At 41.1% G+C, this 16340-nt stretch overlaps 1 protein-coding gene and 1 long non-coding RNA gene across 4 annotated transcripts in view; both read left to right on the top strand.

Moving 5' to 3' along the window:
• CACNB4 (calcium voltage-gated channel auxiliary subunit beta 4) overlaps positions 1-16340 on the top strand; it is a 193526-nt gene that overhangs the window by 72891 nt on the left and 104295 nt on the right. The window lies entirely within an intron of this gene.
• The window catches only part of LOC123343406, a 31497-nt gene continuing 26144 nt past the window's right edge, over positions 10988-16340 (top strand). The window contains exon 1 of the long non-coding RNA XR_006572227.1: positions 10988-11081. This is a non-coding gene — a long non-coding RNA (uncharacterized LOC123343406). The remainder of the gene's footprint in view (positions 11082-16340) is intronic.

Raw genomic sequence — 16340 nt, 5'->3', positions numbered from 1 at the left:
GGATCATATTTAATCAAAAGATGTTTCCATCAGCAGTCCCAAAAATGGTTTCTAGTTAAATTACCAACATTCATGTGGCTTTGAGAGGTTAAAACTGACCAGGAGGAAAAGGAGCTTTCAGGACTGCATGCAATCCCCTAGTTCACGAGATTTGAAGAGCTCACCAATCACAGTCATGTGGCTTCTATGATATGCTCCATCTCACAAACTTGAGTACTAATGGAATATGCTTGGATAATCTATGTTGCATCCTCTTTTGCTACTAATTCACAGAGGATAACAGTCCACTAGTGCTACCTGCTAGTGGAATTATTCCCTTGGCTCAAGGAGTAGGGATGCTTCATGTCTTGGTTTTAAGCCCTGCTGACAACCCATGCTAGGTATTGTTCAATAAAGATTTGTGTTTGACTTTAAAACTGTATTGTAATGTAACCATAGGTCCTTGTCCAAAACCACACTACATTTACAGTACTACTTCACCCATTATTTGCCTTCACATACTAATGCTTATAATTCAGACCTTGGCTATATGGAAACATTCCCATTGACTTCAGTGGGACTTGGATCAAACCCTGATTGATTGTTGTTCTTTATTGTGTTTTCGGTATTGATGAGGCTTTCAGACTTTAATTACCAATATAAAACATTTTTTCACATCTTCAGGCACTGCACCTGCTCCTATAAAATTTTACACTGACTTTTTTATTGACAATTTTTCATAATTACATCAACTCATAAGATAAAGGCCTGATGGGTGTTCAGCATCAACTCTTACAGCTCTTAGGAAACTGAATGTCACTCGTAAGAGAAGAACTTAAGGTTAAAAATGATAAATGAATGAAGGTGCACTACTCTGTCTCGTAGATTCAGGTATGTGTCTTAAAAAAAATAAAAAGTACCCCTGCCCCCAAAAGAAACAAACAAAACTAATGTATAACGATTCAAGGGGGAAAAACACATTTTTAATTGGATGCTTAAGTTGGACTCCTAAATCCATATTTAGGGGCTTAAATCATAGTGGCCTGATTTTCAAAAGTTCTGAGCCACAACGAGAGTTTTGCGTGCTCTGCACCTATCAAGAGCAGGCTACTTTGATTTAGGTGCCTAAATATGGATTTAGGCCTAAATTTAGGCACCCAAGTTTTAACAATGTGGATCCCTATTAATCTAATGTGATTATGAATTCAAGCAGAGTCAGGAAATTCAGGTTGATGATTCCCAATGTCCCACAGCAACTATAGCTTTGCCTCTTTGCATTTATAAAGTGTTTATTGATTGATTGGACATTTTCTTTCATATCTTTTTAAGAAAAGGCAATCACACAAATAGTTAAATGCAGAGAATAATGATAAGAGTAGTTCAGTTACCCCTCCCATTGTAAGTGCTTTAAACCATGAGACTGCAAATAACTTGCAACAATGAAACCTTCATACTTCATAGCAGTCCTAATGTAGCAATGTCAGGTAAAAGCCTTACTGAATAGGCGGTGCCTTACATCACATCCTAAAAACTATTAAACTGGGCACTAGCAGTTTCATTTGTGACTTCAGAGTCAAATAACCTGTCTAGTGCTGTCCATACTTTTAACAAAACTCAAATGTAGGCCTCTGAATCCTCAAAAGAGAGACATGTCCAAAACATCATTTTAATTTTGTTCTTCTTAAATACAAAAAAAAGGTAACGAAACCTTCTAGAGCTGCTCAGTACTCCAACAGTAATCCATACACCAATAACTGTTTTGCTCTCATATCAAAGCCTCGCCACCATATCTCATCAACCATCCATCTCAAATGTCTGGGGAAAAAAGGTGGGCTTTGCCAAGTAGCTGGAAGATTAAGAAATTCGGTCTTTTTCCAATGGGTAGAAGCAAGTTCTGAAGTAGATGACCATTCATGTTTTGCTGGCAGCTCCTCCATCTTTGAATTAATGGAGCACCTGCTTGAGCACTTTGCTGATCTCAACCGTGGAACTATTGTATGGAGAGAGAGAGAGAGAGAGAGGCAATTTCTCAGCAAGTCTCAAAACATTTGGGACTTTATTGGTGAAAACCAACACCTAAGTTTCAGCTGGAAGCTTGTTGCTGGCTGCTGCAGCTTCTGGAGTATGAGTGTTATGTGTTTTAAGATTTCTAGAAGGAATGGGTTCAATAAAACCACATACACCAATATATTACTGTAAGTGTTAAGTTTTTTTCTTAGTATGCACTCTCAGGCCCAATATGGAGATTCATTTTAGCATAATATATTTCCATGCTTATCGTTGTAGTATCAGAGCAGGTGTGTGGAACATCTACCCTTCTGTGCCGGCTTGGAGTCTGTGAACAAAGTTGTCCTTGTGTTCCCTGAGGCTAATGATCCTGCCAATGCTAGCCCCATACCCAAGCTGGGAGAGGAGGGGCACTGTGGCTCCACAGCCCTCCTGCACTGGTCATAGAGATTTGGTACCAGTGATTTGATGATAGTGAAAATGAATTTGTTAGAGTAAGAAAAAGAATGAATGTACTGACTTATCTCTCTGGCTTTGTACACTGCAGTGCTGCTGTTTTTACCTGACTCTGCACTCTCGTTACTGCACTTCCACCCAAATAGTATGCTGATGTGTTTATACAAAGAGCAGTCTGCTACATCTATTGAAAGAACTGGACTAGTGTGGTTATTTGATTGTTCTATCATTAGCTTGGGCTTCAAATAAAATTTGATATGGTCTTGGGCTGCATTCTATAAAGTTCATGTTCTATGAAATACTGTGTCCTCCCCACCCCCAAAACATTTGGATCACTCCAAACCAGGAACATATGGAGCCATTTCTCTTAGACACTTCACACCTTCTCCCTTTGGACCTCAGAAATGATTCAACTGAGCAAAAAGAAATTGAATCCAAGAAGAATCCCTCTCTGACTCCAGAGACTGTGGAGATTTGTGCCTAGAATGTATTTGTTCACAGGGATATGAAATGCTCTTGACATCAGGTGGTTACAATATTTTTATCTGTAATGAAAGGAGACTTTTCAATAGAGTATTCAGCTTCTACTTTTTCAGTTAAGTCAATATTCTGACTGCTCTTCTTTCTTTCAGTGTTTTACTCTAATGTTGTCATAAAGTATTGGCTTTAATGAAATCACCACAGCAGTTTTAAGAATTTCAGATCTTATACCAGTTACTGTAGTGTGCAATCTCTTTATCATGAAAGTTGAACTTACAAATGTAGAAGGATTATTATTTATTTATTACATAACTCCCATCAGGGGAGTGAGCCCTTGTTTGCAAGGGATGGTGGATTTTACCTCGAGGACTCGGCATGCAGCAGGGGAGGAGAGGCTAATGCAGGGAGGCTGAGCTTGCCAGGCCTCTGTTCTCTATGGCAGTGTTTCTCAAACTTTTTATGCTGGCGACCCATTTGGACTTAAAAAAAAAAAATAATTGTGACCCCTCCTCTAGAAAAAATTGTGGCCCCTACATTCAGCCACGAGGGACTCGGGACATCAGCCTTGCTCAGGGCAGGGGGCATCAGCCCTGCTGGACAAGGGCCTTGGGGCTCTGGACTTCAGCCCTGCTCGGTGCTTCAGCTCTCCTTGGGGCATCAGGCTCCAGGCGTTAGCCACTCTTGGGACTTCAGCCCCTCTCAGGGCTCGGGGTGTGGAGCTCCAGCCTGGCTTGGAGTTTCAGCCCCACTCAGGAGTTGGGGCTTCAGTCTCCCTGACACTCCCGGAGTTGCCAGCTGCGTCTTCAACCCTCCACCCAGAGGTATGCATCCCTACCCACCCAGAGGTATAGGATTAAAGTGTTAAGAAAAATTAACATGTTAATTCTATTTTCAGTTAATCACAGGTGTTAACTGTGATTGACAGCCCTGATTAAAATACAAAAGCTTGCATATCCGATCTACACTATTACCCAACATTTGATTTCATTTGCACCGAACTGGAGAGTATTCGTGCAAGGCCCTTGTTAACACAACTGGCCTTTGAGCCATGTGAAAGAGAATCTCTGTTTGTTCATTTAAAATAAAAAGAAAGGGCCATATTTGCTGCTGCAGCTGTTATACTTAGTGCAGCATCAGAAAGGGTTGCGGTTGGTGGATCCTGAAGCTGGCTGGGAAGTTGTCCAGTCCTAGGTGTAAATCAGACCCTCTGACTGCCCACTGTTACAGGAGTGCTGTATAAGTGATAGCTATGTATATGTAAACAGTTAATAGATAATCCACCGGCAGATGGCACTCTAGGGTACGTAGTACAGAGCCTGGGTTTCGTAGGCTCAGTAAAACTTGTTCTTTTGGGGCAGTGCAAATTGGCTTCTTATGTGTAGCTCTTTATGTGAGCTCTTAACAGCAACTGTCATAGGTCTCACCCCCACTTAGAGCTGTTGGGTTCCAATATGGGGACCTGCATGGACTCCCCTAAACTAAAATCCTAGTTTAGATCTGGTAAAAGCTGCCACCACCCAATAATGTACGTGTATTGGGACACAGTCCTTCCCCAAAATCCTTGGGGATCCCAAGAGCCCCAAATCCATGGAGTTCTTACACCTAGGAGAAATAAACCATTCCCCCCTACTTCCTCCCCCCTCCCTTTTCCTAGGAGAGATACCGGGATCCAACTACAGAGGGATGCCGTCCTCCTCCCCTTTCCCTGAGAATTCACCCAAGGAAAGATCAACCAAGTCCTTAACAGAAAAGATTTATTAAAGAATAAAAAGAAAGTAACTGTCTCTGTAATACCAAGATGGAACAATACACAGGGTCTAAACTTATCAATCTCTGGAGAGAATCCCCCCTCCTTTCTTTCTCAGTAAAAGCAATAACAGTACAGAATTAAAGAAATTCTATAGCAAACACAGAATTGCAAATACAGAAATAAAAGTAAGAATACTAGTTCCTTGCTAATACTCACTAGCTTGAATAGAAGAATTTATTGCAGAAACCTGGGAGGACTTGATTAAGATGTCTGTACTCCCTTAACTCCCAAGAGAGACTCTCTAAAAACAAAGAACAGGAAAAAAAACTTCCCTCCACAGGGATTTGAAAATATCTTGTCCCTGATTGGTCCTCTGGTCTGGTGTTCACAGGTGCTGCTTGTTAACCCTTTACAGGTAGAAAAAAACCCTTAACCCTTAACTAACTGTTTATGACAGCAACAAGAGGCCATTCCAGCAGTCAGAGATAGCTGGAACACAGAACTGCCTGGCTATGCCTCTTTTCCAAGCCATGCCCCCTACATCTGGGGCTGGAGGAGTAAATGTCATAAGAACAGGAAGGCTACGCAGAGATTTCCTTACGGAACAGGCATTCCCGGGTTCATTCTGGCTCCCTTGCTGGAGGGCCAGAGCAAGGCCCTGAATCTTGGCCCTAATTGTACCTTATGAAGACAGCCTTGAAAACGTAGACCAGTGAAAAATAATAGAAACTGGTAGCTGGGGTTGAAAGGAGCAAGCTGCTGGGTTCCACTTCTGCATTAGGAGGCATGATATCCCCCTCCTCCCCCCATGCCCCACCACAGCTCATGCATGTACTTTATGTAAAATGTATCCGTTAAGTATGCAGCATATCTAAACAATTCTTACTAACCCTTCCTACAGTCTTTAGCCAGGCCCTGGGCTTAGGGTGTGATTATGATGGACAGGAGTTGGTTATGGTTATGTAACTTCATCTGGGGGTTTAACCTGGGTGAGAGCCATACTTGCCCTCTGACCTTCTCTCTCTAGCTCTCCTTCTGTCCTTCAAATAGCTCCTCCCATGAGCACCCATTCAAGGTGAGGAGGAAGGAAAGCCAGAATTAACGCCTTACTTACGGGGAACCTGGTATTGTCACTCCACCGACAGTGCAGTGTAGTTATTATGCAGTGGTTTCCAAGACAACGATGACTTTCACTTAAATGATGCTTTCTAACTGTCTCAATTGCTCAATTGTATGGTTTTCATGTAACTGATCCCAGAGCCAAAGCTTACCCTCGCACATATCCAACCTCATCAACATCAATGGGTCTTCATGGATGTGAGTATAATTCATACACATTCACCTTTATTTAGGAAACTCACTTTTATTTTCCAAGATCCCTTGTCACAGGCCATAGAAACCTGTGTGCATAGAAGCTCCATTGATTTGATATTTTCTGGGTTCCTTGCACAGACTACTAGGCTCTATTCTGTAGAGCTCTTAGATGTCAGTAAAAGGAGAATATTTCTGGTGCTTCACGTTGCTAAGAAAGCCTTCTTTCAGCAAAGCAATCGATGTTGCCAGATTGAAGTGATAGTGCACTAACAGATGCATGAGAGCTTCCCACATTAATCTTTTGATGGAACGTTGGCCCTTTAATTCCTGCTCAGAGGTTTGTCTGGCAGAACACAGTGTGTGTCTGAACATTCCTCACACAACCTAATCATATGCTACCGATTTCACCCCAATGTTAATTGAACAACAAAGGCACAATAGTTAACCTGCAAGACCAGCACCAAAAGGGTTAATTTCCAAATCTGAAAAACCAGACCTCCATTCTACATACGGTAACAGAAGCAGATTACTATTAACCTGCAGTACAGTATAGGGTTTTTTTCTTTTTAATTGTCTTGAAGGACTTGACTGAGATTGTCCCTTTGACCAGTAAACTACCTCATAAATATTTAGCACAGATCTAGATATGGATTTAGGGTTCCCATTTGAGTTCTTAAGTATTTCAGCCATCTCCTTATTTGCATTTTGGTCACAAAACCACATCTAAACTAGGAATCAGTGGCGCAGTATAACACGTCAATTTCATTTTCCATAGAGTTCAGCAGTTTGAGGGGGCAAAACATCTAGTCAAACTCTTCTTCCCTAAGTTATGTTAGTAGCCCCAGTGAAACGAGTGGGACTTCTCCAGTGAGTTAAGCATATGGAATTTGGCTTGTGACAATTTTCTTTCAGCTTCTACTGATTAGGACTGTTTACAACTTTTAAATACAATCCTGTTTAATGAGTTAATATATTTTTATTACATCTTTTAAAAGCTATTCAGCTTAAGCAGTTAAGAAACATATTTTAATACCCTTGTATGTTACAATGATGTTTAGATTAAAATGCAAGAGAAAAGACAAGTGGAATAGGAAATAGAGTAATTCCACTGATTTGGGGATTAAATACTTCCATTACAAATGTATGTCAAAATTTACTGAAGATTTCTTCTGCTCTTGCTCCTCCTTTTTTTGAATTAACAAATTATTCTGATATTGCATCTAAAAGTTCCTTCAAATAATCTGGCATTTAAAAGTTTTCCAAAACATTGTATTTGTTATTACAGACTTAATTTTTTTTTTTTGGTAACTATATTCAATATAAATCCTCAAGAATGCTATTTCCCTGCTCCTTAAATTTTCCTCATTTTAGATTTTTTTTTCTCTATCAACTGTGTGGCCATTTATCAATTTTGAGGTTCCCACTACAATGGATAGGGCAGAAAGCTGGTCTGTGGCTAAGCAGAGGATTGAGAATCAAGAGACAACCCAAACTTTATTTTCAGCTTTTTAGTGTCAATAATTTTGTTTGTTTTTAGCATTGCCATCTAACCTTATGAAATAGTTATTTTATTCTATAGCGTGGAAGAGGAATAACTCATTAGGGTAGTTTTAGTTTTATTTATTCTGAGATTTCATAAGCAAAAACCCACCCAACATCTGTACAGTATAAGATTGCAGAAGCTGATATTTTGGATTTTCTCAGCCTGGCATAGGATTCTGTGATTCGTAAACAATATATATTGTAGCTGAATCAGGTCCTTGGTCATTTAGCTGTTGCTGAATGTTCTAGGTCCATCTAGGTGGACTAAAAATGCTGATTTTGCTACATGCGCCTAAATTTCCTTGGTGATTCCTAACACCCCCCCCATTGACTTCAATGAAATAAAAACTGACAGCACATCTTTGTGGTTGCACAGCACCTAACATAACAGAGTCCTGATCCAAGACGGATTCCTAGACCCTACCACGGTACAAATAACGTATATAAAGATAGCCATGTGCTTAAGTATTTTGCTGAATCAGGGCCTAAATTGGGTCTTAAGAGATCGAAGCACCGACAATGTAATATTGTGATCACTGTACGTACTTTGCACCTACCTGTAGCATAAAGCAGCAAGAGCAACTGGAGTATCCTAGATTATAAAATTTAGTGCGCGACCTTTTCTTTGCATTCATGAGGCCTAGAAATACATTTCTTTAAAAAAGAAAGTCTAATCTGTGAATCCAGGAGCTGGGATTTATGCCTGGACCTATAATGCCTATGCCTTAATCCAGCTCAGCCACCCTAAAGAAAAGGCTTGAAAGGATCTGGGGTATGACTGCTGAGTCCATGATTATGTAAATACCTCTGCAGGCAGGCCACAAGCAGCATTTTTCTGGGCCCAGGGCAAACACATAATATGGGCCTCCATCCCATTCCCTACAGACACACTAATGAAAGAAAACATATTTTACTTCTGAAGTGTCATAAAAAGGGCCTATAACTTTACAGCTTTTGGCTTTTTTTCCATTGCAAAATCATGAATGTCCTCACTAATATCAATTTTTCTTGTGAGTTCACACTCCATGGCGCCTGCCAGGGCATCTATGTGCTCCCGCGTACTGGCCGGTGGACAAGCATCTGCCAAAATGCGGCGTCACCACCAAAATGCCGCTGATTTTCGACAGCAATTCGGCGGTGACACCTCTCAACATTGCCGCTTCTCGGCGGCATTTCGGTGGATGCTTGTCCGCTGGCCACGGTCCTCGGTGGCTTGTCCAGCGCCCGCCACCCAGAAAAGGTTGGGGACCACTGCCATAGATGAAACAGTAAGATGACCGAAGTGTCTCTGTGCCATAGTAGATCTGTCGTCTTTGATGATACACGAGTACGAACAAACTCACTAAATTTATATAAATAACACATAGTCAAACTCAAACGTTCACAATCTAGCCTGATTTTTTTCCCCCCCCTCTCATGGTGATGGGCATGTGACAAGGCACCTTGAACTCGACTGGTAAAGTGTATATTTTCTCCCTTTTATGTGGCCGTGCCTTCACGCTGGAGTGTGGTAGGTATCATTTCCCCAATCTCCATGCTGTTTCCTACACAGAACATGTTAATTTTGGCATTATGTCATGAGTGTATGAGAATATTACCCACAATGAAGTTACTATGTAGAAAAAAAAAGTTCACTGTAAAAGAGTTGCCCTGTGTGTGTTTCTCTTTAAGTAATTTGCCTTTGCTTACTTAAACAGAGCAACTAAATTTCTCACAACTGACTGTATGATTGAAGTTCAGGGAATTAATGAAAATAGCTTTCTAGATGAGGAGAAGTTCTTGCTGGAAAGTTGGTGCTATTTTGCTGCTAACTTAAAAATGTTTCACCTTTAGCTTACTATGTCTGCTAAGAGTGAAACATGCAACATATAGCTGGTGAGCTCCTTGTTCCTGTTGGGGAGCAGTTATTCATACAAATAACCCCATTTACTGCTAGCTAGTGACTCATCTCAAATAGGACTGTTCTTCTGAGTAAATGCTCACCAGTGTGTGTCAAGGCTTCCCAGTCTGGCCCCATGTAAATTTTATTATGTACAAGTGCAATATTTTGACCAACTTACACTTTTTAACAAAAGAATGTTGAAACTGTTGATTTTTTTTTTTTGGTTTGGAATAAAATAGAACATTAGAATTGAACCAATTTGCATATTTCATTGGAAGTGGCTTTTAAAGGAAAAATACCTGATAACTGAAACTTGTTGCTCATTAGAAAAATAAAATTTATACTACTGCCTAAGTATAAATAGAGTGAGTAGACTCCCTTGGTTTCTATTCACTACTGAAATTGGTGTTTTAAGGAAGTGATGTATCCCCCCCGAATGCAGCACTCTAATTTAGGGAGGATATTAAAAACTTAGTGTGAACAAGAATGAAATCTCAACTGTTGCCTCTTCCCTCACTGTGCCTTTGTATTTTCCTTTTTAAAATTTAAATTACAATTTTTGTTAAATGCAGATCCTTCCCCTAGAAATACTGTCAAAATCAAAATCTTCCAAACATCATCTACTGTGTGTGTTTATAATACATAGTTTAATAAATAGAAAGATGTATGCAGTGGTGAAAACTCTCCATATATAAACACCCTTTTTTGATTGGGTTCAGATTTTATTGTGTATGTGTAAGAGAGGAAATAACCAGGGACAAGCTCTTTGCAGAGGTGTAAGCCTAGGGCTCCTCATCCACTATCAAAGAAAATGCTCTTCCAGCTGACTGAAACAGAGCAGGGCAGCTCAGCCAATCACAGGGTTCTTTTCTAGCTCTGTCATCAGCCCTTGGTTAGGGAACGGTTTGCTTTTATGCTCTGTATTTGGAAGGGAGATAAAATGCCAGGTCTGGGCTGCCTCTAGGGATAACCTTCCCCTCTATGATGTGAATGAATAGCATTTTGGCTGGGGAATCCACAGAAAATTGACAAGGCAGGCTCCGCTCCCCTGCATAGGCCTTTTCTATATTTTAACCCTTGCTGTGGCTTTGTAGCAATTTCAGTTTTGCATTGAGAAGTGTGCTTTGGATTATCAGACCTCCATGTATGACAATTTGTACCTGCATGGATTTGAAGACTCGGAAGCGGTAAGTATTTTCATCGATAACATTTTTTTTCTGAACAGCCTAATAGGATATGCAGAGAACAGGGAGGAAGAATCAGGCTTTGTTTCTGGGTTTAGCTGATCGCTTGGTGTTGCACTGTAGACAGTTTGGAGTCACCTGAAATAATCCTCCATTACATAATTTCTTGTCAAGCAGTAAAATTTAGGGGTTTCCAAGAAAGGCTTGAAAGCATTTTGTGTACCATAATTTACCAATTACAAGCTACACTTCTGCTCTCAGGGAGTGTATGAATGCTTCACAGAAGATGGCTTTACATATGCAGAAGCAGTTATAGCTAATGTGTATGTTGTATTCATCAGCGTAACAGGAAAAGATGTTCATTATATAATACTTAATATTTGTTTGATCCAGCAGGAACGGAGTTTCTGAGCTGCCATCTGTGTTATATGCTCTCTGTCCAAGTGATCAATGCAGATACATTTGATTTTCTTAACAAAGAGACAGTGTAAGTGTTTGTTGTAATATAACCCTGCAGTATTACAGTGGCAGAATGTAGCCTTAAAATACTGTCCAAAAGAGGCTGAGGTGTTTTCATTTTTGTTTAATCAGGAAATTATGCTCCCACCCTCTAACTCACGATAACAATCCTGCTAGCAAAACCTATTAAAATCTTAACAAAATGATTCATCGGGAACCCTAAAACCCATGTCAATTTGGGCATACCATGGAGTTTAGGCTAGGGAATATTAAACATTAGTGCATGTAAATCTTATTTAGGTAGTGGTGGTTCTGGCTAGCACAGGCACCTTCTTTCTTCAGTGGCTAAACAAAAGCCTTGAGAGGCAAAATTACCACAGAGAAAGAAAATTACTTAGCTTACCACCGCGATGCACATGTTGTTCCATATTAAATAGGAATGTGTTATATAAGGCTCATGGCCAAGTCACAAAATACACAGATTATAACGTAAAATAGTGTGTACGTCAGTGCAGACGTATGTGCCCAATGATGTGGTATCCACAGGAAATGATAAGATCCTATATCACTTCAGATAAGGCTTTTTTCTTGTCTGGCAATGTGGTCTTATCAGGCTCCAACTGCAAAGTGTAATCTGTCTACAGGTTGCCTCACATGCTAGCAACTTATCTTAGTCAATTTATTTCAGGGGGAGAGGAATCTGAAATATTCAGAATTTGAAATTAAAGAATGCATCATGCTATTTTGGGGTGGGGTGGGGGGAAGAAGAGGAAGTCTAAAGTATTTGAATCCCTAGAAGTGTTGTTTCCTTGGGTCAATTTGGTAACCACTTGACTTCTACACGTGTGCTCTCCCCTCCCCCCCCCCGTATTTCCATTTTGATTTGTTAGTAGTTTACTGCTGTCAAAACTGACATACCAAACCCATAAATGAGGATTTTAGTTCTTCTAGAGATGATGTCTCTGTGGACTAGGAATTAACTTGATTAATGTTGTGTTCTTGGGAACGGTTTAAATTCTTGATGCACTGGTTTGGAGGGAAAACATTTTAAATTTAAATTTCTCCCCAGTCCTTTGGCAGAGTGTAGTTGCCCTGTAAGATGGAAAAATTGGAAGTGTAATGGACTATCTGTGGTTGAGATGGCTAAGTTGTTGGATAGTGTTTGGTACAGTGGAGCTGTATCACTTGCGACTAAGAACAAGATTTTTAGGTATTTAGATGCTCAGAGATGAAGATAGGTGCCTAATGGGATTTTTTTCTAAAGCGCCTAACTCGCGTTAATTTCAATCTGGCTGTAAATAGTTTGTCCACATCAAAGATCATTTGAGTAGAGCAGTTTTATGACTGGAAACACCTAGGAGACGTGAACAATAAAAAAACATTCCAAATAATATGAATTAAAACCATAGGAACCTTGTTAGCAACAGAAGGTAGAAATTAGAACTATCACTGTTAAGTTTGGGCCAAGCTGAGAAAGCAATAGTATCTAGGTTTCCAAATGTTCCATTTAAGTGATTCTTGGTAGCAGGGTTGCCAGCTCTTGAAGTTTTATCTTGCAATATTTGGTGTCTTTGGCAGCTGCAGCTTTGGGAATTATGTGAATACATGAGAATCTCAGCTTTCATTACTTTTGTTTTTAAAGTAAGCTTCTAGCCCTCATGTTTATGAAGAAAAGATGGAAATTTTGAACCCCAAAGGCTCCAAAATCAGGAGACAGATAAAAAGAACCTAATTAATTATTTTTTGCAAATCTAATGACTTAAGCTAGTCTCATGATGATTTTGGATCCTGACTCATGATTTCTGAGTTCTTGGGGCTGACAGTACTGTGGTGGTAATATAGAAGAAAAGTGTGTCATGCAGCATGAAATGGTGTGAGTGCAGCATTAAATCCAATGGGCAAGAGTAGGCCTGTGTAACTGATATAATATACTAAAAAAATAAACTAGCCCAGCAGTATTAGGTATATATAAATATAAATATATATTTATATATATAAATAGATATATATCAAAATGAGTCAGGCTAAAACAGTAACACCTTATTAAAGTTGACACTTGCCCTTATAAAACAGACCCTATAGCCAGGGGCGGCTCTAGCCATTTCGCCGCCCCAAGCACGGCGGTACGCCGCGGGGGGCGCTCTTCCGGTCGCCGGTCCTGCGGCTCCGGTGGACCTCCCGCAGGCATGCCTGCAGATGCTCCACCGAAGCCGCGGGACCAGCGGACCTTCCGCAGGCACGCCTGCAGGAGGTCCACCGGAGCCGCCTGCCGCCAACCCGGCGACCGGCAGAGCGCCCCCCGCGGCATGCCGCCCCAAGCTTGCGCTTGGCGTGCTGGGGTCTGGAGCCGCCCCTACCTATAACATGCTACACTAATGACCAAGCACAACAAACTAATCTGTAAGATGGATCAGTTCTTTAGAATGCTACAGAACTTCTCTAGGTTTGTAGTGCGGGACCTGAATTAACAAAATGGTGTTCTGAATAATCTCACAGTAGTCTTTATTTTGCATACTATGGGCCACACTCATCCTGAATATGCTCGGGCAGAAATCCTGGAGCAGTGCCTGAATAGTAGAAAGTCATGGCACCCTACGGACTAACTCTTTTCTCCCTGGGGGAACAGTGCTGCTTAGAAAGTTGTGGCCCTTGTTCAAGAAAGAGCATGGCTAGCATGGCCAATGAGTGTGCTGACTCAGCTCCTTTCCCTAGCAGAACTCCTATAGAGATACTGCAGGAGTTAAAGCTCCCCGCCCCACTGGAAAACTAGTGCATGCCAGGCTGAAACACTGCCTGACCCCTTTGGGGATGCGTTTCCCCTGAGGGACAAGGGGTCGTGCCAGCGCAGATAGAGATCTCCCAGTGAATCTGTCCCTTTAGGTTTTATGTTAAAGATGTAGACTACATTTCATATGAATGAATTGTTTTGTACGTTTTGCTGCCCTGTAACATGTATGCCCTCAAGGACCTCTTCAGTGCTCTCTAGGCAATACTTGTAATCTGCCGCTGTAACACCCATATGTCACTGGCTGTCGTCAGGCATGGGCTAGCTCAGACATCAATAGAGCCTCTAAACTTTTCAAAAGCATTGCTTACTCTATCCCAAAAGGTCACCTAACTAACAGACCTGGAGATGTTTTCAATGGCGGAACCACTTTATAAGCTCATGTCTGATTCAAAGGTTACTTGGGCAAATGTATTCTGTAGTCTTTATTTTTAAATTGAATTAATAGATAGTTCTGTGCTAAATTACAGTGAATCCAACTCCTGTTGCTACATAGAGTGTAGATTTGGAACCTCTAGCAACACACGAAGAATGAGGACAGTACCACAAACAAGTAAAAAAAGATCTTGTTTTTAGTATGTTATACTTGCATACCTATTTACGCAACCGGAGAGAGTCCATACACTGGCCAATGCCGTATTCACTCTCAGACCAAACATTTCATAGCTGGGTGGATTTCTCAACAAGTGGTCATAGAGAGAGAGGGGTGGTTCCTGCTGCGGTTCTCCCAATGAAGTCTTCCCACTGTAGCCTAGTCATGGAACCTCTTTTATCCTTTTGTTCTAACCATGCCTACTTCTTATGCACACATGAAGGTTTCAACCCTTCTTTTCCTAGTTTGTATTTCCACACCCCATAAATTTCCACACCCCTGCTTGTCATAGGTTGTTCTTAGTTACCCTTAGTCTCAGAAGCATCTTGGTAACATTTACATTAACTGTTTCCAGGGTAACCTACGGTCAGCACAGAACTTCCTGTGACGTTACAATCAGGTGTCTTGCAGCTTAGATGGGTACATGACAACTTTATTTCTCATAACATCACCTATTGGACCATTTTTTCCAGCAATCTTGTGACTTCAGTGGCATAGGGTTATTCTTAGGTCACCCCCTTATGTCAAGCTTCCTTAAGCCTAGTGTGGTTAAGCTGAAATTGTACAGGCCTCAACCTGTAGGCCTAGCGATACAGCCATGCTTTACTTATATTCTTAATACTTGTCAGTCTTATAGTCCCATCCTACTTATATCTATTCATCACCCATTGATTATATATGATATAACATAGGAGTTCACCATGACATTAACACTGCAATGATAAAATGAATTAATTGGCTACAGTTCACTGATGCGTAATAAATGAGGCAGTTTAAATGGAGTCAGCAAGTAATTATTTAACATTTTTGGAAGTACAGCTGGGAGTAAAATTTGTGATTGTGTGACGCTGTGTAGATTTTCACTGACCTGAAGTAGATGTACATTGAACTCTGAACTTCTTCAGGTTAAGCTAGAAGCATTAGGATTGCTCAGTACTCTGGCCCAGCTGTGAATAGAACAGAGTGGCTTTAGATGTCTTTAATGTGGAAGCATCACCTTTATCAGTGTGCTAAATGTTTTTTTTTTAACTGCGTTGAGGGGAGATTAGGACTTCCTCATTCAATAAGAAGATTATATTGTGATTCTGTGGAATTTACAGAACAGGAGAAATGTACTCATTGAGACATCAATGCCCTCAAAATGAATGTATTCATCATAATAGAGATCAGTTTTTTCTTTATAGGTCCATCCCCTTGCAAAGGCAGGACATACTCTCCTGGTAGAGCACATATGGACAGGGGTGGCTCTAGGGATTTTGTTGCCCCAAGCACGGCAGAAAGGCTGCCTCCAGCGGCTTGCCTGCGGAGGGTCCGATGGTCCCGCGGCTTCGGAGGATCTCCCGCAGGTCCTCCAAAGCCGCGGGACCAGCGGACCCTCCGCAGGCACGCCTGCGGGAGGTCCACCGAAGCCGCGGCACCCGCGGACCCTCTGCAGGCAAGCCGCCGAGGGCAGCCTCCCTGCTGCCCTCCCGGCACCGGCAGAGCGCCCCCTGTGGCTTGCCGCCCCAAGCACGCGCTTGGCGTGCTGGGGCATGGAGCCACCTGCATATGGAATAACTGATTAGGCAGCACGTAGACAGGAAAAGAAAATACAATAAAATGAAATATTTGTTGGAACTAGGCACAAAGTTGATAGTATGTGAATGTGCTTATTTGTATAGACACAAAAATGGATATTAATCTATCAAAATGTATAATTGTTAAAACCCCACTATTTTATATATATATACAACATATCTTACCAGCTATGATGATTAATGATAGGTTGCTGATGTGCTAGCATGAGGCTTTTTTTGAGGAGGACGAAGAAATCATGTGGTTGAAAGTGAATAAAAATACCTGCAACTTAGTAGATAAAAAGTACATTCTGTGTCAGAGAAAAAGGATATAGAGACAGGGCCTTGCTACTT

The sequence above is a fragment of the Mauremys mutica genome, chromosome 10 (genome assembly GCF_020497125.1).
Source record: "Mauremys mutica isolate MM-2020 ecotype Southern chromosome 10, ASM2049712v1, whole genome shotgun sequence".
NCBI classification, from domain to species: domain Eukaryota; kingdom Metazoa; phylum Chordata; order Testudines; family Geoemydidae; genus Mauremys; species Mauremys mutica.
Note: the sequence above shows the minus strand (reverse complement) of the source record. Positions and strands in the feature narration are given on the sequence as shown.